Here is an 11075-nt window from a genome sequence, read left to right on the forward strand (position 1 = left end):
GCTTCTCTCTTCAGGGACCCTTTCCCGAAACAATCAGCACTTCTAATAGTTTGTCATGTAATCACATTCTTTATTTGACCAGCATAAATTAAATACATAATTCTGTCTTAATGTATCAGTTTTCCATTAGATCAGCTGAAAGAGACTGTGGCTATGCTAAGTGAGCAAAAGCCGGCCCGTGTTTAAGCAACTCAAATGACACAAAATCAAGTAAATGAGAAAAAAAATCATTGATGAGGTCAAAGTTCAGATAGCAATGTAAGCCCTGTAACATGGCCTAGCAAGTACTGCTACAATTTATTTTTTAAATGTATTAATTGTTTCTGTCTGCGGTAGCCGCAAAGGACTCAAATAAGGCAAGCACAGCTTGAGTGAGTTCTTAGATTGTTTGTAGACTCAGAAGAGGTGATGTCGGCACTCTAGCCACACTGATACTTTTGCTACTACTATCTTTCCACAGCATGCATTTTGCTATGATGTTTATATGTCCTTGAGCAGGATATTTCCTCTTCATTTATCCGATGTGCATCACATTATTGTCATGTTGCTATGGTGTGGATGTGTGTTCCTTGTGCTTTTGATTCCATTATGTCTACGGATCTTCCTGGCTAATATTACAGTAGAAAAGAGTTGGCTGTTTTTTCCTTCCTCTACACCCAGCAGCTGTCTGTAGTGTGCATGGATATTGCCTATAACATGTAAGTGTTTGCTGGTGTGCAGACTTAATACAGTGACAGGTAGCAGGGTTCATTGTAAAGCACAATTTGTCAACCTATCCCTGGGAATCAAATAATATTACTGCATAATACATAATTTTTCTGGCTACATTTCTAAAACGTCCTAAGCAGGACGCCCGATGTGTTTACCATAAGCCTCCAGTGGGTGGCAACCTCACCCTGAAAAAAAAACTGACTCAATCTGAGAATATTCTTATTTCAAACCCTTTGCTCAGATTGAATTACCCTGTAGACTAAATAATTAAATAAATGCAATTGATTTGGCTAAATCAGAGTGTTCGTTTGTAGACCCTGTAATTTCATAGATTCCTAGGCTGTCCATTTTTGTCCTTAGGACTTTCTTCTCTGTCATTACACTCACTGATTTTTCCTCATGGATGGTTGTGTGACTGGGAGCTGGTTAACTTTCCAGGTGCAATTTCCAATGTGTCAATTATATATCCAATTAAACTCCTGGCTATCCATGTATGTAATGAAATAAATAATAATAATAATAATAATAATAATAATAATAATAATAAAACACATTCTGTGTTCTGTGCTATCAAATGAGATGCCGCATTTTCACTGCATGTTGTCAGTGTTCCATAGAGTGCATTTCCCCTCAGTTCTAAAGAGCAATACATACATGGCCTACTGTTGAAGCAGTGAAGCTGATTTATCAATGAATTAATAATTATTATTATTACATTTCCAGATTTTTTCCCAGTAATTTTCAACGATTGTCAACAATTCCCGGGACACTTAAATACTGAGATGCACGAAACTTGGTGGGCATGTAGCACATGCACACACATAAAACACACACACATGCAGGCAAGCAGACACACACAAACACACCATCACCCCCCCCCCCCCACACACACACACACACACAGAAGCACACATACACAAAAGCAAACACACATATAAAAAAGGGGATGGAGTAAGTGATGGAGACAAATGACCGCTTTGCGGTACATCTAGTTGTGGTGCATTTAAGACTGAAGTGACATTGCCTCTCCTTACTGACAGATCAGCACAGCAATTTGGGCTCAGAACAGTCTGTAATTTTATTGTCCAACAGTGAACTCCATGATGGTTACATAACACAAAAAAGTACAAATTGAAAAAAGACACAGTCAGAACAAAGGCTTTTATTGTCTCGTTAGATGAGTATTTATATGAGATGTCAGTGGGGGTTTTATTTATTATTTATTTATTTTAAAACTGTCGACATGCATCACTATGTGCCCCTGTCTTCTCCAAGACAGCAGATAATTAGTGAGTAGAAGCTCTGAGCTGTGTATTTTAGGAAGATGCACTGCCTCATACTTCTCTATGCTCTTTGAGAATGCAACCATTCCCTTGTGTTGTGCTAACACCGGTTTACTGTTCTTGAAATTAATGTTTCCGGTTACAGCAACATTAAAACTTAAATGCATCTTTTGAAACTTGCAGTACAAAATTGTTTATTGTTCATCGTCACCATCCCATTATTATCTTGTGCAAGTGCTAGTCTGTGAATCATTAGACTGAGGTTAAATCCTCTAGGTTTGTAAGTGAAGATGACAATCCAAAGTGTTGGCCATTTTTGAAAACAGTCTAGGCTACTAACCACCAAACTTTGTGTGGAGTAATATATGTTACAGTAAACCCTTACGTTAATAATAAAATGGGCAGAAATATTTCTGCCCCCCAAGTCTCATATGAGCCAAGGGCTCGCTACAGTTCCATATCTGACCGACAGATTTAAAACTGTGTGGTGCTGTGGAATTTCTGGGCAGAGACTTCTGCTGCCCCACATGAAATGTAACGCTACTGCACAGCAATTGCAGTGGAAGAGAGCTCTGCAAGCAAGGGGAACCACTTTAAAGTTTTGTTTACAACTTATAAGCATAAAAGGAATAAATACTTATCTCACTGAATGAATTTAGGCTACAAACAACATTTTATTTACGATTTATTTTATGGATCTATTTGTTCTAGTGGAGGAATCTAATCTTTGGTAGGGCTCTGCCCTACCTGCCCAAATGGACCAGCCGCACCTTCTAAGGTAAACATCTTTCTCAGATGATCCTGTAACCTTTTAAGGTTTTGACTGTGCTATGGATAGTACATGTGTGCAGTGGCGCAAAAAGTGGGTATGCGCTATATGCGGCGCATAGGGGCGCAGCACCGTGGGGGCGCCAAAGCGATGGTAAAAATAATAATAATAATATATTTGGTATATTCTATATGTAGCTACTGTTGTACGTTTCTAAATCATTTCTGCATTTCCTCAATGTTAGATAACATTTTAGGGACTAACAGGCTAGAGTAGGCACCCTATCTCATAAGATTCCATCTTAGAATGTTGACATAAAAAAGGGAGTGGGGGCGCCGTGAGCACTGATTGAGCAGTTTTCGTCTATGGAAAAAGATGGATACAGCAAAAAAAAGCTGTCGGGGGCTAAACATAGAAAAAGAAAGAGGAAAATGAGATGGGATGTCAAGGGATGCGATAGTAGTTAAATAAGTGGATGGTGAAAAGCAACAGGTAGGATTTAAAGTGTGGCGTCTGTGCTTGGAGGCTTGCAAATATTCATGTTAACAGACTAGCGTTTGCTAAGCATATGACGATTGAAACAACCTATTCCATTAAGATAGCTAGGTGGCTACCATGATCATACTGAACTTTTAATGGCAAACTGCAAACAGAAATGTCACGCTAGCAACAACTCATTACATGTTTCCATTTCCTAACAATCCTAATATTAATAGCTTAATATTGTGCTGATAATGTGGCAAACAAAGGCTAGAGTTGGATCAGCCTTATCCTTTGTGAGCAACAGCTGGCAAAAGGACATTATGAGAACCGTTTAGACTCTCTTAGATTAATTTGCACTAAGTTTACTTTAGTTGTTTGTGTTTTTTTTTTTTTTTTTTTTTTTTGGAGGGGGGGGGGGGGGGCGCCAATTTGTTGTTGCATACCCCTCAAAAAATGGGTAGCTGTGCCCCTGCATGGGTGATGTTACTATGGATATGATGTGACATTCTCCTTGGCATAAACACTTGTGACAGTGACAAGTAATTATGATTTATAATTAGCCTAATATTCATGGATACAGTACATAAAGCACTCAAATTACCCAGGGAGCAGGTGTTCGAGTGAGCTGCCTAAGGCCCGTTTCACACCGGGAATGTGGCTTGAACATCGCGTGTCTGTTGCGTGTCAGTTGCATGGCGGTTGTGTGGCGTTTTCTATGTCTTTGCTTACCAGAAGCGTGTCTGATAAGGCACTGCAGCGGCCTCTCTGCCAATTAAAACGTCTCTTTTTCTCACATCACTTTTTTCCTTCACTGTTTTGTTTGAACATCAACAGAAGTGACGTATCCCCGCTATCACTGATACAACCTTTAACATGGGAGCCGAAATAAAAATGGACACGCCACGCAGCTGACACGCTCACGCCACGCACCCGGTGTGAAAAGGGCCTAAGACGAGTTCTTTCTGGTGGCTTCCTCTGTGGTTTTTGAGCGTAATCACAGTGAGCCGGAGAGCCTCATCAGCAAAGAGCATCTCCCTCTTTGCTGCGCCAGAATACCAAGAATAATTGCTGTTATTTCATTCTGTATACAGTAATTCTCCTTCTCTCAATTCAGTCTCAATTCCCGATTCACCTTCCATCATCATGCAACTGGTAAATCCATGCTAGCCTCGATCTAGCAAGACGTCAGAGCAACACAGAGATGCACAGCAGCCTTTCTTATTTAATGAAGTCATTTTTTATTTAGGTTTGGACTCTCTTAAACTAAGTATGTGTGTATAAATGCATGTGTGTGTGTGAGAGAGAGAGTGATTGCCTGAGAGAAAGAGAGAGAGAGAGACAGAGAGAGAGAGTACATTTAGCACCCAAGCAGTGAACTGAAACTTGGATGAGACTTCATTGTGAAGCCACAGATCGTTCCATCTCATTCCGAATTTACCAGAGCTTAGTCGACCATATGTCACCTCACACCACCTTGTCTGGTCTCCACACCCAGCAGAAATCAGTGTTACATTCAACAATTTAAGATTTTCTTGGAAGTGTAAGTGTATGATCAATCCCATCCCATTGGGGTTCTGTCTTGTATGCTCACCAATGGCAGTCTGACGCTACTAATGAAACACTCCTGGGTATCTCTCGCAAAAGTATTTGCAGATAGACAATGGAGCCAACCACGCTTAAACAGAACCACCAACAGAGAAGAGTTTGTTGATTCTAAATCAAATGGCTCTGAGTAAACAATAGAAAAAAGTCTACCTCTCTATTTGATTCTATCCTTGCCTGAAGTGTGTCAACACTTCTTCCTTGGCCGAGTTGTCTTTTATGTCATTTGAGTTCCATCATCAGTCCAGCCGACGGCGTGAAACAAGTGAAAACCACTTAGGCCTACACTCAAGGGGTGAATGTCAACTGATTGAGTTCTAAAGTTGGACAAAATCTCCTTCTATCTTCAGTACAACAAGCTTCTTCCATCTTCAACACATCCTGTTAATTGTGAAATCTGAAATGATAACACCCCACAACACAGAGCAGTATAAGTATATAAACCTTTTTGATCCCGTTAGGGAAATTTGGTCTCTGCATTTAACCCAATCGGTGAATTAGTGGAACAAACAACACACTGAACACACAGTGAGGTGAAGCACACACTAATCCCAGCGCAGTGAGCTGCCTGCTACAACAGCGGCACTCGGGGAGCAGTGAGGGGTTAGGTGCCTTGCTCAAGGGCACTTCAGCCGCGGCCCACTGGTCGGGGCTCGAACCGGCAACCCTCCGGTTATAAGTCCAGAGTGCTAACCAGTGGGCCACGGCTGCCCAAAAGCCATGTCCCCTCATTTACTACAAAGGTTTGTGAATGCCTCCTTGCCTCTGTTAAAAGGCTGGGCACAATAATTCAAATGCACTGGTTCAGTATGAATATCAATAGACAGGGCTGTTGTTGTCCCCGAGGACACCGACGCTAATCTCACACCTATAATTACTTTCTGCAGGTGAGCTGCACATTAACAATGCCAGTCACCACACAGTCTCACAAGGGGATCTTCCTCAGTTTTGCAGTCCATGTACAGACCATTTCTCAGAATCCATTGCATCGATCAGAGGCACCTCTGGAGCTATGGTACAAGGTGTTTCTCAGTAATAAATCCGTGGGCTGTTACTGTGGGCTATGTTGGTCCGGCTTCGGGTCCGTGGGGTTAGTGAAGAAGCGTGTTTTTCATGGCTCTTGGATTGACCCCCTAAGGCCAGAGATGTTCGGATGTTGTTGCCGCTACTGGTGGAATGAGGTCAGGCAAGGAAGACGCTCTTAGAGCAAGATCCAAGGGAGCACAGCCTCATCAATGAACAGGTGAGTCAAGCAGAGGTCGAGACACAATGGGAGCGATCATGAGACAGTCTGACTGTGATTGAGTAGCTGGACAATGATCCCTCCTGATGTTTCGTCATGAGAGCATTTCGTATAAAAGCGTGAGAAAAATGTCTGAGTCGCTCTGTGAACTAAAAAACCTCTGATAAGACCGGTAAAAAATTAAGCCCTTATGATGCCATGTCTAAGCAATCTGGGCTTGGTTGACAGCTCATAAATGATAACACAAAGGCACACAATACAGACCTTCCTGCTTGTGTACAAGCTGAGTCACAGAAATATAGACACCATTACACACACACACACACACACACACACACTCCCACACACACATCCAGAGTGTTTAATTTCCTCTTTTGTGGCATTGAACGCTCTGCTCAGTTGAATTGGGAATTTTGCCTCGGTTGTAAATGTAAATGACATGCATGGCTGAGACGTGAATGAAGAAGCTTCACGGAGGCAGAGCTAGAGGCCGAGAGTCAGATGAAGGACACCCTATTCAAGCCTGTCGTCTGAGAGGAAAAGGGGAAAGATGGTCCAGAACTAAACATTTAGAGTGTCTTCAGTGCCAAACCCGCCGCATACTCTTTGAAGAGGTTGGTGCAGACCAACAGTCTTTCTCAAAAGACATAAACTGGAAAAAGTAATTTTCAGTCAAAAGATTGATTTCTGTTATGTAACAGGGCTGCAGAGACACTGGGTGTGATGACCATGACAGGCTCCCCATCCATTTTGAAATTCCACACATTATTTGTTGGAAATACAATAGAAACACATACAGGCAGAATCTATAAAAGAAAATAGAAAGCAAACACGTTTCCCTTTCTGCTCGTTGGTGTGTGTGTGTATGTAAGGAGAGAGTAACAGACAGAGAGAGATGTGAGTATGGAGTTAGTTTGAGTGAATGTTAGTGAGAAAAGGAGAGCATGAATGGGAGAGAGATTAATAGAGAGAAAATCAGGCGCAAGCCTTCAGACCCTTGCTGCCACATCGCCACTCTTTATTTTCTTCTCTCTCTCTCTCTCTCTCTCTCTCTCTCTCTCTCTCTGCTTGTATCCCTACTGCCCTCCCTCTCCTACTCTGTCTCTTCTTCTTCCACACCACTGTATCTCACTTTCCCGCAAGCGCTGCTTGGAACAGAATTCCCCATCTCTCTTTCTCTCTCTCTGATTCTCTCACTCTCTCTGGGTCTCTGTCTCACTCTATTTCCCTCCCACTACTGCTCTGTCTGAATTTTTACACCTCTCTCTTTCTTTGTGCTCCTCCATCTGTTCCTCACTCAGTTTCTCTCTGTCACTCTCTTTTGCTCCCGCTCTCTCTCTTCTCTCTTTCTCGCTCCATCTCTCTCAGACGCTCTCATTCACTCTCGCATTCTGCAGTGTTACGGAGCTCTTTGGGAGACACCCGGAATCAGTAAGTCAGATAAGAGAAGGAGCATGCTCTCCTCTGCATGTGTATATGTGTGTGTGTGTGTGTGTGTCTGTCTCTGTCTCTCTCATTGTCTTCAATAGTATGGATGTGTACACAAGGGAGAAAGTTATGGCAAGCAGCTTGAGTTTCTGAGATTAAATGTATTTTTAAAATGTGGTACTATTTGTTAAGCTGTTGGCATGTGTTAAATTCATGCTTTGTGTGTGTGTGTGTGCGTGTGTTTGCCTGTCTGTCTGTCTGATTGTGTTTAACAGCATATATGTGTTGCAAGAGGGAAAGTTATGGCAAGCAGCTTGAGTTGCTGAGATAAAATGTATTTTCAAAATACTAATTGTTAGACAGTTGGTGTGTGTGTGTGTGTGTGTGTGTGTGTGTGTGTGTGTGTGTGTGTGTGTGTATGTGTGTGTGTTGCCGTTTTGTCTGAAGCAAGGCTTGCATGATTTAGTTGTCTGAAGCTGGGAAGTTCTTATAAGGGTATCAAATGTGGTGCAATGTAAAGCAGCACAGCCCTACATACAAAATGGAGAGCTAAATATACCTGTGCTGATCATACCAAACAGATGTGCCAGTCCTGCGCTCACATATAGCGTTACCATTTTATATTGATTGACAGGCGGGTGGTTCTTGCGGCCGCCTTTGGTTGCAGCCTGCTGTTTTGCAAGAGCAACGCGGAGATGAGCGTTAATGAAACATATGGCTACAGTCTCTCCAAACCCTAATTGAATTTTCCACTCAGGTTGTCTGAGCTGATTGTGTACCTGCAGTTAGTCCAGATGGGCTCTCTACACTGCTGATTTTTAAGCAACTCGCTCTCTCTCTACCTCTCTGCTCCCCTCTCGCCTTCCTCTTCACACTTCCTCCCTCTCTCCTCTCCTCTTCTCTCTGCCTGTCCAGCTCTCCATCTGTCTCTCTAGTCCTCTCCTTCTTGCCTACATCTTTTTTTTCTACTCTTTTCCCCCTCTCACTTGGCAGTGGCTGTGGATATAGATGTGTGTGTGTGTATATGTATACATGTTTGTGTGTGTGTGTGTGTGTGTGTGTGTGTGTGTGTGCGTGTGCAGGCTTGCTTGCTTGTTTGCTTTGTTGGCTTTTTTTGATGGCAATTTCACTGGATTTAATTCACTGTTTCACCGTCAATCATTTAAGAAACACTGCATGTCATGTTAATCACCCTAGATCAATGCACTCTCATCTGAATTGTAGACATGGCAGTGGCTCTGGGTGTTGAGCTTTCACTACTTGAAAATATGTGAGCTACCACTTAAAGGATAATTCCGGTGTGATTTTGACCTAAAGTGTCTTGAAACATGATACCAAGTGTGAATGTATGTCTCATAGCTCACCTCAGCTCGTCCCCTGCACTCAGGAATCTGGCACTAGTTAGCCAATGCTACCAACAGGGTTTCGTTGTGGTGCCTCGGGCATCGGCCTAGCCATGCAAATAAATCACTGTTTTACACCATTTACGAGGCTCAAAGTAGCTCCATACTTCATTGATAGACTTCCAGGGGCTTTGACATTTAAAACGAGACATGGAGAACTTTGAAAAAGCACTTGTAGATTATTTACAATACGATTTATACAGACAGTACCTTAAGGAATTTTACCGTTCAACGCCATCTTGAATTTATCATGGATGTGATATTTCAGTTATTCCAGTTGCTGCTACTGGAAGCAACTGAATCCATGCATTTCCACGGAATTAGTTAATTCCGTGGAAATGCATGGATTCAGTTGCTTCCAGTAGCAGCAACTGGAATAACTGAAATATCACACCGGAATTCTCCTTTAAGCCTTCACATATGTGATCTCTGACAGTGTGTGTGTGTACTGTGTGTGTGTGTGAGTGTGTATGTGTATGTGTGTGTATGTGTGTGTGTGTGTGTGTGTGTGTGTGTGTGTGTGTGTGTGTTTCCACTGGTTTATCAGTGTAGAGTGTTTGAATTTGTGTGAGATAAAATTCAGAGCCAGGTGTGATATATTTAAAATCACTGCCACTGATCCCTCTGGTGCAAAAAGACAAGCGCCGACTTGAGAGAAAAGAGCTCTGCACTGCATTGACAATCATGCATTAAGACTTGTACCTTGCATCTTGAAAGAGCCGCGAGGGTTTGCGGGTTTCTTTGTTCTGGTTCTATGGCATGCCGTGCTGTGGCCAGTGGAAAATCAGAGAGTGGCTTTTGCAGTTTCTTAGAAGTGCACAAAAAGAATTCTTCACAATTCAAGTCACTGATAGAGGAAAATGTGTTGATGTAAATAGTTATCCTACACATATAAACATGTGACCTTCCAGACACCTCACAGTGCTTGGTATTATAGGGAGAGAGAGAGAGAGAATGTGTGTGTGTGTGTGTGTGTGTGTGTGTGTGTGTGTGTGTGTGTGAGAGAGAGGGAGAGAGAGAGTGTGTGTGTGTGTGTGAGTGTGTGTGTGAGAGAGAGAGAGATAGTGAATATGAGTGAGAGATTCATGGAGAGCAGTGTGTGTCTCATTACAATGCTTTCTCCCGTGCCTCCCTGACACGCCTATCTCTCCATTTCCTCATTAACCTCGTTATCCAGTGTTGTCTGTGGGGACACACAAGGATGGGTAAACAACAGCATTCACCACCCACTCTACACACACACACACTTTAACATAGAGAGGCACAAGCTTATATAACAACCTCAGACCGATATGCATAGGGATATACATATGCATGAATGTTCACTTAATGATAGCCAGTCAGCTGTACACAGAGAGACTCAGACAGAGTGACAGCTTCAGTTGTATCAATTATGTATAGGTTTTAATATTTAATGATGTTGGACACCCTTGCTCATCCTTTGGATAAGAGTTCAAATGGTCAGCATGGTCCAGACAGACCACATACTGAGAACACACCATCATATGCACACCAACACTCTCTCTCTCTCTCTCTCTCTCTCTCTCTCTCTCTCTCTCTCTCTCTCTCTCTCTCTCTCTCTCTCTCTCACCCACACAAACAGACACACACACACTCACACATACACACATGGCTATTCCCCTCATCCAAATATTACTGCACACAGCGTCCAATTGATATACTACAGATAATTTACCTGGCAATTTAAAAGCTGTGCATCATTGTGTTTTTGTGTGGGGAGATTTATACAAATCGATACGCTGCTCCTGTAACCCTCCATGCAATATTCCCAGCTTTCCTGCCGGGTGATGCATTACCAGCCAATCTAGGAAATGTATTCAGAGGGACATAACTGCCACGCTTAAGCAGGCCTTTTGGCGAGAGAGCATAAATAAAAGTAATTGTAGCGTCCGGAGAGGAGTTTTGTTCTCTGGTCGGCGTCCCCTGCTCTCCACTGCTGTCAGATGGCAGGCATAGCAGAGCCCTCTGGAGCTTCACACACTGCTGTTAATACACATGGTGGTGTCTCAGCTGGGAGGGCTACAGGGATGCTGCAAAAGAGCCTTTTAATACACACATGGTGCTCTCTCTCTCGGCTGGGAGTGTTCACCAGGAGTGCCACAGGTCCACTGCAAAAGAGCCGTTATGCTGCT

The 11075-nt window shown here is 42.7% G+C and overlaps 1 protein-coding gene across 1 annotated transcript in view; it reads left to right on the forward strand.

Annotated features, from left to right (window-relative positions):
- The first annotated feature begins 7422 nt into the window (after window positions 1-7422).
- The window catches only part of thsd7bb (thrombospondin, type I, domain containing 7Bb), an 82375-nt gene continuing 78722 nt past the window's right edge, over window positions 7423-11075 (forward strand). The window contains exon 1 of the mRNA XM_042081619.1: window positions 7423-7522. The gene's annotated coding sequence lies outside the window, so the exon portion shown is untranslated. The remainder of the gene's footprint in view (window positions 7523-11075) is intronic.

Source organism: Alosa sapidissima, chromosome 23 (genome assembly GCF_018492685.1).
Source record: "Alosa sapidissima isolate fAloSap1 chromosome 23, fAloSap1.pri, whole genome shotgun sequence".
In the NCBI taxonomy this organism is placed as follows: domain Eukaryota; kingdom Metazoa; phylum Chordata; class Actinopteri; order Clupeiformes; family Clupeidae; genus Alosa; species Alosa sapidissima.